This window comes from Perna viridis, chromosome 1, assembly GCF_037379345.1.
Source record: "Perna viridis isolate PV_CMFRI_1.1 ecotype Kerala chromosome 1, ASM3737934v1, whole genome shotgun sequence".
In the NCBI taxonomy this organism is placed as follows: Eukaryota; Metazoa; Mollusca; class Bivalvia; order Mytilida; family Mytilidae; genus Perna; species Perna viridis.
This window is the reverse complement of record NC_142445.1, coordinates 1,943,237-1,953,029: the sequence shown is the minus strand read 5'-3', so window position 1 is coordinate 1,953,029 and position 9,793 is coordinate 1,943,237. Positions and strand designations below refer to the sequence as shown.

The 9,793-nt window shown below is 35.2% G+C and overlaps 1 long non-coding RNA gene across 6 annotated transcripts in view; it reads right to left on the bottom strand.

Annotated features, from left to right (window-relative positions):
• Positions 1–568: 568 nt before the first annotated feature.
• LOC148626812 (uncharacterized) overlaps positions 569–9,793 on the bottom strand; it is a 39,064-nt gene continuing 29,839 nt past the window's right edge. For all 6 annotated transcript variants that reach the window (XR_015914721.1, XR_015914728.1, XR_015914739.1 and 3 more), the window contains 2 exons: positions 1,219–1,357; positions 569–945 (listed from right to left, as the gene is read on the bottom strand). This is a non-coding gene — a long non-coding RNA (uncharacterized LOC148626812). The remainder of the gene's footprint in view (positions 946–1,218; positions 1,358–9,793) is intronic.

Here is a 9,793-nt window from a genome sequence, read left to right as displayed (position 1 = left end):
AAGTCAAATTATGATTTTCAAATAATATTTTATTAATAAATCTCATCATAAATCATGGAAATTCTGAAAATAAAATTATCTGTATATTCATTATAAAATTCACTCTTCCATACATACATGCTCAGAACGGCAATTAAGACAAACATTCCTTTTCTTAGTGGTTATCTACCTACACCTCTGGCCTTCACAGTTGAATCGTTCCTCCTGAGCACGTGTTTTGAACACAGGCTTTTGCGTAGAGAGATAATTGGACGATCGTCGGTCAATGGCGATAATGCCGCAAGAAAAGTGCAAGTGCTCTGGTTTCTTGTGTGTATGCTGTTATGTTTTCCCTATACTCAATGTTATATATGTATATGTATTTTTTATATTTCGTTGCCTAATATTTATGGATCCGTTTCAAAGACTGGGTTTTTTTTTCTAAATTCTCTTTTTCTTTATACCTCAGTATATTTTGCCGATATTTAAACCATCTACAAGCTGTTTAAATAAATTTAGGTAGAGAACCATCATAATTTTTATATGAATCGCTATGCATGCACTGATAGCGCACAACAAGTAAAGTGTCTTTCACTATTGTACAATTTTATTTTGCTTTTCACACAGTTAACAGAGAGATAAGAATCTTCCGGTTGAGAGTGTGGGTTTTTCGGTGTTCGTTAATTTTGTGATAAATTTAATTAAATCTGCTGTAGAGAAATTGAGAGTTTGTGGGATGGAGACATATTTCGTGACTCCTCCCACTTTAAGTGCTTCAAAAATGACACTACAGTAATTTTTTACAAGATGGTGATATTGCTGATTGTTCGAAAACTGTGTCCACCATAAATCAACCAAATCTTCATTCAGAACACCATCTTTAATTACAAATGTGTGGTCTGCATTATTTCCTATAGATGTACAGTCCTCTAGGTATGTTACTGATGTGGACGCTCTGATCACAGCCTGTAAGTAGACATAAGGTCGGGGAGAGAGGGCGCAGTTAAAGATACGAATTACTACAGAAAAATTGTGTATAAAATTGTTATTCTTATTAGCTCTAAAAACCCGTCCTGGTATTAAATGCGACTTCGAAAAAAAAATGTAAATTTTACTATTACTTTTTTTCTTAATCTTGTTGTGATTTAGACATGGTGTTAACTTTTATGATCTTTATAGCACATCTAGAATTAGCTGTATTGAATTTGGTTAGCGTAACTGTGTCTTGGTAACTCTTACCATATTCAATAATTTTGATCTTTTTGTTTTCTGTTCTTTAAGTCGCCAGCTGATATATGTACCTCTACATAGCAGCAATGAAGCATGACCACCGAAGCCGTTCTTCTCGGACCATACATACAAGTTAATTCCCATTTCTCTATAGAGTAAAATACGATATGTACAGTTTGTAGAAAGTTGACTGTTAAACAGAGATATGATAAACTGTAGACAAATCATGTCTGTTTATAATTGATTTTGGTACAATATGCACAATCCATGCAATGTTTTGCGCCCCATATTTTATGCAAGAGTCAATTTACTCTCGAGTCCCCAGTCTTACTTGTGGTATGGATGCATGCCTGACAATAGCAGTACTAGTATATTCTAATCATCTTTTGAATTAAGGGAGCAAACAAAATGTTTATTTGGACTACCTCTTCGTATCACTATTAACCACTAGTCAATTACCTTGAATGCATTAATAATGACAGTTCAGAAGTTGAGTATTTTCCACCTAAATATTTAAAAATTTTATCAAACATACCTTTTTGGTTTGGTTCATATCTATGTTAAAGAAGTCATTTGATAAATGTTAAATACCCAAATTTTGGTTCAAAGATTACATTGTGTACAATTGTTATTCAATTAAACTTTGCCCTTTGAATTTAACTGTTAAACGATACGACAAATCAATATACCATGCCGTCCAATTCTGTCATTGCATTTAGAAAAGGAAGATTTTTGGGTTTATTTAAGTTTGGTTAACTTATACCTAGAGTTTAGATTAACTCTTACCAAGCTGATTTGTTTGAAAAAAAAATGTCTAGATTTCGATATTTTGCAAACTTATGCAAATTATATGCAAATTAGTTGCATTATGGTGTTGATGTTCACTGTCTTATTTTAGTTAAAGGTAAGTGAACACAAGGTGGGACGATTAGCACGAGGAGGTGCTCGGAGGGTGGGTCTGTCGCCTGAAAATGGTATTTTTTTTTGCGATTTTTTTTCACCAGATGTAAGTCTCACCAGGGGTGAAACAGTATCAAAAGTTCAAATTTTCGACAAAAAACCAAGACAAGAAAGGAGTCATGGCCATCGCCACTATACGTCACCTAAGTTACATGATGCCTCCATTGATGGTCTCCTTCCTTTCATATAAAAAACCTGTTGGACTTCATCACATTAGAACCCAACTTTATTCTATACCTCTCACTCTACTACACTCCCTTTACAAAACAAGTCTTGACACTCCTGTTTCTGACCCTACCTCATCATTATACAGACTTGTTGCCATCATTTTGGATATTCTTTAAACCAGTTTGTGTGAAAAGTCAAGAAGAAGAAAAACGATCATTTCTTCCGCCACCGTTTGTCAACAACGGTATAGATCCAATTAATTTGGCTAACATCCTCCATCACAAAAACGTCATCAACAAAATTCCCCCATATTTCAAAGACAAATCCATACCAATTATTTCATATTCCTATACTTCACCCATTGCATCCAAAATTTTCAATTATAATAGGCTATTGCAGAACCTCGAGATTGAGGACTTCAAGGCTAAACCACCTGACTGCAAAAACTCTCCATTCAAATATATCCTTCTGGTCACGTCGTTACGGGAGATTTAACCATAATCGAAAACAAATCGTCTCTGCGTAATATCCTTTCTAAAGGTCCCAAGTACCGTGAACCACGCTCCATAAATTGGAATTATAACTTTATAAGTTCTTATGGATGCCGTCGAGGACTATGCAAGAAAATGCATAAAACGAGAACAAGAAGACATCGATTCTCTGTCAGAGTGGTTAAAGGCCGTGAGGTCTTTAATTTTGAAACGAATGAAAGTTTTCAGTAGGTCAATGAGTGCCACAGCTACATCAGTTTTCAAAGACCCCGATATAGCAAAAACACTGTCTACTATACATGACAAATATGTTGTCGCACCAGCAGACAAAGCCCAAAACAACATTGTTTTTGTCTGCAAAACGTTTTACATCCAATGTTTATTATCACAGGTAGACGTAGAAAATAATAGCAGTGATAAGACCTATACTGCTACCACACTCTCCAAAGGAGAGATTGTGGAAAACCATTAATCTGTGCTATCCTCTTTTGGTCTCTCTACCAAGGGCGATGATTGTAATTTACCGTCTATGTACTGGATTCCTAAACTCCACAAGAATCCATACAAACAACGTTTCATAGCTGGATCTGCAAAATGTATCACCAAACCTCTTTCAAAACATTTACCTTCTATACTCACAACTGTCAAAGAGGGTCTGCAGTCCTACCACAACACTTGTTACCACCGTAGTGGTATTAATTCAATGTGGATCCTGAAAAATTCGAAAGATCTTTGGGGGGAAATCAGTTCAAGACTATTATAAGAATATAATAGCATTAAAACCTATGATTTTACAACACTGTATACTTTTATTCCCCATACTCAGTTAAAATCCCGACTTAAAAACATTAAACATCGTTGTTTTTTTCAAAAAAAGATGGTACACCTAGATACAAATATATAGTTCTTGGTAGAGATTCCTCATACTTTGTAAGAAATAATTCCAAATCATCTTCCAAATATTCAGAGTAAGATGTTTACAAAATGCTGGAATTTTTGTCCAGTGTGGTGGACGTGTTTTTCAGCAAACGGTCGGCATTCCAATGGGAACAAATTGTGCTCCTTTACTTGCTCACCTAATCCTTCACTCTTATGAGGCTGACTTTATAGCTGATTTGATCCGAAAGAAAGAATATCGTTTGGCTAGATCATTTAATCTCAGTTTCCGCTATATAGATGACGTATTACCTTTAAACAATCCTAATTTCGGGGATTTGATACATCGCATCTACCCCAAAGAACTTGAGATAAAGGATACTACAGACAATGTGAAGTCAGCCTCATATCTTGACCTGCACTTAGAATTCGATGGTAAAGGAAAACTATTGACCAAACTTTACGACAAACGTGATGACTTTTCATTCAGAAATGTCAACTTTCCTTTCATCTGTGGCAGCAGCCCATCAGCACCTGCGTATGGAGTATTCATATCACAACTCATACGTTATGCCAGAGCTTGACGAAACTATACGCAGACTTTTTGTATCGCGCTAGAACTCTAACAATTAGACTTCTGGAACAGGGTTATGTTGCTACAAGATTGAAGTCATCACTACAGAAGTTTTATGGTCGTCATTATGGACTCGTGGATCGTTATGGTGTATCCAACTGCACCATGAAAACTGATTTATCCAACGGGTCAATGGTTACCTTTCCTCGTTTGTCTACCCCGGACTTGACTTTTTATGGGCAACTCGGCGGGTGTTTCTAGAAAATCAGAGGACTCTTACCCTACCGGTGCATCTGGTCCATGCTCCCAGTTTGTAGTGGAGTCCGAGTTGCTCATTTACTTTTGTTACTTTGTATGTATGATTTTAGTTACTTTATGTTCTTTGTTGTGTATGTTTGTTTTCCATCTCCAGTCTTTGTCCCTGGATTGCATTCGTTTGATTGCCGCTATAACTTTGGTTCCCTTGAATACTCTTCTAAGGCTTGTTCCCTCTGATGGTCATTTAAGCCAAAAATAGTTCATTACAGTCGTAAGTGGAAGGTCAGGGGTCCCCAGGGAAGAAAATAAATTGATCATTTTTTTCTATTTTTGGCTTCAGATTGGCCTTTAACCGGAAGTGGTTAGTATATGGGGTTAACATTGTGGAAGTGGTTAGAGACTCATTATCCTAAAGAAACAAGGTGAAATGGAGCACTCTTGATCATTTCTGCTGTTGTTAGAGGCCAAAAATTTACTCCTACAACGGAAGAGGTTGGATTTCCGTTCCTCCATACCCCAACCTCTTACTTCCGAGCGCCATATTGCATAACGCTCGTTCCGACGGTCTTTGAAATAGGCAGAGTCATAGTTAACTATTTACCATTTAAAACGTTTCATAAAGTTTCCTTACCATTACACGAGAGAAGGTGACTAAACTGAAGAAAAATAAATAACCACCTGATGAGAAAATCCAGCAATCCTGGAAATCCTTTGTAAATGCAGTTAAAATAAACTTCATATTTGGTTTTTAGCCTTTTGAGTGTGTAATTCGTGTGCGTGTGTAATTCCGGTTGATAAGATTACGGATTTTAAAATGTGCTAAACAAACATGTCAAATTAACCAACGAATTGCCTTTACCAACTTTAAGTTCGTTTTGTCAAAATATATTGTATTCCGTAAAATTAGTGACCAAATTCAAACTTGCTGGTTATTTTGACAACTGTCTTCTTTACAAATGTTTTTAAAGCACATTCACTATGGTTGCATATGAAATCAGACTGTGGTTATGGTGTACTTGGATGTATTGTTTTTCTGTGTGTTAATCGGAAGGTTCCCCGTTCTACAAAAAGAACTATTCTTTCCTAAAAACCGTCTGTGTATATTACAGGCTTGTCAGCCTTCTCCCTATTCCATCTATTTTTTGTTGTTGAAAAGGTGCTGGCAGAAAAACTTTCGGAGTTTTATTTTCATAAAGGTTATACGATGGTGCATTTGTTACGTTTCGCCACATCTGTTCCTTTTTTTCATCCTTTGATAATATTTTTAATATTTTTTGTGCGCATTCATGGAAAGACATGACTGTAAATCAACTCTGCTTAAATTTTTTGAAGATTGGAAACGAATCTTGTGGACTTATCAAAAGCGTATGACACCGTCAGGACGATTGAGGTGGCTTCCAACTGTAAATGTTCCTCCGATGGCCTATGTGGGGAAGCTTGTTATCTACTATTTTGATACATATCCGGTAGAAAACAGCAAATAAAAATAGGTGGTATTGTAATTATTCTAAAAGGATGTACCCCAATGCTCAATATTGGGGTCTTTACTTTTAAATATACTTATTAATAACATTTTTAAAATTTTATTGACAAAGATTCTCTTTATGGGCATGCAGCCGACATTACTTTGTCTTATTGTTCACCAAATTATGATGATCTTATAGATGTTAGTAAAATTTAAATTGACTAGTTTAATGTCAGCTTTCTGCAGACTAACCCTGAAGTTCCAGGCGATTGTCGTAGGGAAAATTTCAGTAAATGCAGTAAAGTCTCCTTTTAAAATTGGTGGCATTGACATAACTTGTGAAGAAACAGTAAATTTTTATGTGTAGATACTTATTTTATGTTAAATTTGAATAATCATTCAAAATCTATTTTCAAGAAAGCAGTACAACTGAATAGTTTGAAAAGAATTGACAGAGACCTGTGTAAATTAAGTACTTAGTAGATTAACAATTTACATGTTTCTAGAAAAGCAGAAGATGCTTACCCTACCAGTGCACTTGATCCATGCTCCCAGTCTTTAATGGAGTCCGGGTTGCTTATTTACTTTTGTTACTTTACATGTATTATTTTGGTTATTTTCTGTTCTTTGTTGTGTATGTCTGTTTTACATGTCTAGTATTTGTCCCTAAATTACATTGTTTTAATTCCCGCTAGAATCTTGGTTCCCTTGATTACTCTTTCATGCTTTGCCAATACAAAGAAAATGAAAAAAAAAATACAAGGAGCGTTATGATATACTTATTTCGATTATAGCTACTTCTATGAAAAACTTCGCCAAGGCAAAGATGCCTACCTCACATGTAAGTAGGACACATTAGAGTAATGGTGTTAGAAACATTTAGAATACTAAATGAGCAAGCTGCACCTGTATTGTCGGATTCAATCTGGAAACAAAATCATACTCATAATTTCAGATACAGCAACTTATTAATTACAGATACCAAATAAGTAAAGTCCTCGGTAGACAGGAATTTCCGAAAATAGATCCCACTATATGGCATAACTACAGGAAGAATATATTAAAATTTCAAACCACTGTGATGAGTAGATACTTAGAAAAGTGCGACGAAAATTTCAACTTTCAAAATATAATTTAAAAGTCAGAAATAAACAAAGTCTTCGGTAAACAGGAAGTTGTTGTCGATTTTTCGAAAATGAATACCACCAGATGGCATACCTACGGGAAGAATGTTTTAAAATTTCAAGCCGCTTTGATAAGTATTTGCTTAGAAAACTGTGACGTAAAAGCGTTACGGAAAAATGGAAACATGGACAAGGGTAAAAATGTATACCCCTCTCCCTCAAGCAGGGGTTTAAAAATTATTTTCCCTATTTGAATATTATACAATCCATTTTTTTATGATTTAAAATGTGAACATGGCAAACTATGATGGCCTTCATTGACTCAGTACTTCAGTACTTTGATATCTATTGTCATATCATATGTTTGCATGCACTATGTATAACATTCACGTAATGTCGGTTATAAGCTCTTTAGTTTTTAGTCGAGTCCGAGTTGCTCATGCATTTATTTTTTGTTTGTTTGTATGTATTATTTTGGTTATTTTATGTGTATTGTTGTGTATGTCTGTTTTCCATGTCTGGTCTTTGTCCCTGGATTAAATTCTTCTGATTTCCGCTAGAATCTTAGTTCCTGTGTTAGGAGTTTACGCTGTGTTGTTTTAACTTGCCGATTTTAAATAAATCTTTAAAAAATGAAGGAAGTATTCACGAGTTAAATTTGGTGATATTGTCAATTATATCTAGCATTTTAAAAGTTCCATTGAAAAGGAAAATATTTGAGGCGTAATGCGAACTGAAGACATAGAAATTAATTTGGCAAATTTTATGAAACGACAGACTGCTATGTTAAGCAGACACACTTTTAAGCTTTATTGCTTTTATAAATTTAAAACTACTTGCAGAAACCCATTGCATTTCTATAATATGCACAACTCACATCTTCTCAAGTTTTGGTAACATCTTTTTCGGTATATTTAAAAAATGGTATGGAATCCATTTTCCCCCAAAGAAATGAAATTAAAGGGGTAATTGTCATAAGGAATATTCATTAATTTTTAAAGCATTTTAAAGGGATTTTCATTTTACAACTGCATTTTTTTTCTGTGGTGAAAATTGCTCCTCCCAGATGTTCCACTCGAGTGCTCGTTCTACTATAGAAAACCCCATAGAGAAGGTCATTAAGGTGGTCTACGGTGATGTCTTATACTTCTCATACCCTGACTCATCCCTATCACTGCAAAGGGTACTAACTTTAGGTCAACCAAACGACATCCGGATCATAGCAAAGGGTACTAACTAAAGGTCAACCAAACGACATACTGATAATAGCAAGGGGTACTAACTAAAGGTCAACCAAACGACAACCTGATCATAGCAAGGGGTACTAACTAAAGGTCAACCAAACGACAACCTGATCATAGCAAGGGGTACTAATCATAAAAAACTGATATTCACTGATGTCATTCGAATATGTTTATGTTATTTTTACATACTAGATTAGTACATGATAAAACGGTCGCATTTTAATCTAGACAAAACCAAAAACTCAATTGCCTTTACTATAAGCGGAAAGCAAATATAGAAGTAATTCTCTTTATTGGTGTTATTATCTTTCGAGATGTCGAGTGTAGTTTTCCATACTCTTAATCCAGCAAGCCAGGTCAACTTTAAATTCTCTATTTTCAGTGCATCTGAAAATGAGAATATTCAAGATTACTCTCTAAAATTAAAGTTCAACTATAATTTTAGAATTGAATCGGTCAAATTCCTAGTGCCGCCGAGGTTTTCCTTTTGTGTAACTAGAAAGGCTGATGTGCTCCAATTGGGGTACTAATGTCACACACTAATTGGGGGTTAAAACATGAAAATCTAGGACATGCTTAGCACCGAATAGTCACATTACAACTCCCGTTATCTTCATTATACCCCCAGCAAACGAATTTTGGGGGATATAGGTTTCACTCTGTCTGTCTGTTTGACCAAACTATTTTCTAAGCAGCTAGCAGCATTGTTATGAAACCGTGTGGGATTTAATATAACCACATGGAGATGTGTCGGGAATTATGTTTTAACAAAAATTGCAGAAATAATGGCTGTTGAACAAAGGCATTTTTTCAACATACCTTGGTCTTATGTGTTGTCCACATCTTCTCATCAACGACATGCATGGTTGTTATGAAACTAAATGGGGTGTAAGATTACCACATGGGGATGTACACATTGTCAGGAAATTATGTTTGGACAAAAAATGTAGAAATGACGACTGTTGGAACTTAGGCATTTTCAGCAAAACTTGGTCTGATGTGTTGTCCGCAACCCCTCCTCATCGATTTGCAGGATTGTTATGAAACTATAAGGGGAGTTAGATTACCATATGAAGATGTGCACATTGTCATGAATTTATTTGAGCAAAAAATGTAGAAATGACGCGGCTGTTGGAACTTTCGCATTTTCAATTAAACTTGGTATAATGCATTGTCCACAACTCCTCCTTAAAGACTTGCAGGAATGCAGTGAAGCTCGATGAAGTGTTAGATTATCACACGGAGATGTGCATATTGTCAGGAATTACTCATAGTCTATTATTGTGTTGTCAACAAATAATAGTACTGATTACTGTTTGCAGTTGGGTGGTTTAGAAATGGCAGCAAACTGTGTGTTAAAAGTGTGTATTCTATCGTCCATGAAAATTTTATCCACTATAAATTGTCTCCAAATATACAGTGTT